The 335-nt window shown below is 53.7% G+C and overlaps 1 protein-coding gene across 1 annotated transcript in view; it reads left to right on the plus strand.

Moving 5' to 3' along the window:
* Positions 1-335, plus strand: part of LOC119585813 (neuroparsin-A-like) — a 10,146-nt gene that overhangs the window by 4,980 nt on the left and 4,831 nt on the right. The gene's annotated exons all lie outside the window — the stretch shown is intronic.

Genomic DNA, 335 nt, shown 5'->3' on the forward strand with positions numbered 1-335 from the left:
AAGATAAACGAAAGGAGAAAAGAAATGAAAGTACAGGAGCAGGAACCTCCCGAGTACGTGGAAGCGGTGACCTGCAGACTGAAGGCCGCGCCGTCAGAAGGTCCTTAAGCTATTAGGAAGGCCGGGAAGGAGTTATGTGTCTGGGCGGTGGCATGCAAAGGGGCAGACGGGGAAGCCTCAGAGGTTAATACCCTGGAGACTTAAGACAAAAGGGGAGAGTGGGAGGTCCCGGGTTGCAGGGTCGTGGATGCCGGAGCCGTGTTCATAATCGTGTTAACCGCGGCGCCCACGAACTCGTGCGTATTCACGGGAAATAAATTCATATGACTAGCACA

The sequence above is a fragment of the Penaeus monodon genome, chromosome 20, assembly GCF_015228065.2.
Source record: "Penaeus monodon isolate SGIC_2016 chromosome 20, NSTDA_Pmon_1, whole genome shotgun sequence".
Lineage (NCBI taxonomy): Eukaryota > Metazoa > Arthropoda > Malacostraca > Decapoda > Penaeidae > Penaeus > Penaeus monodon.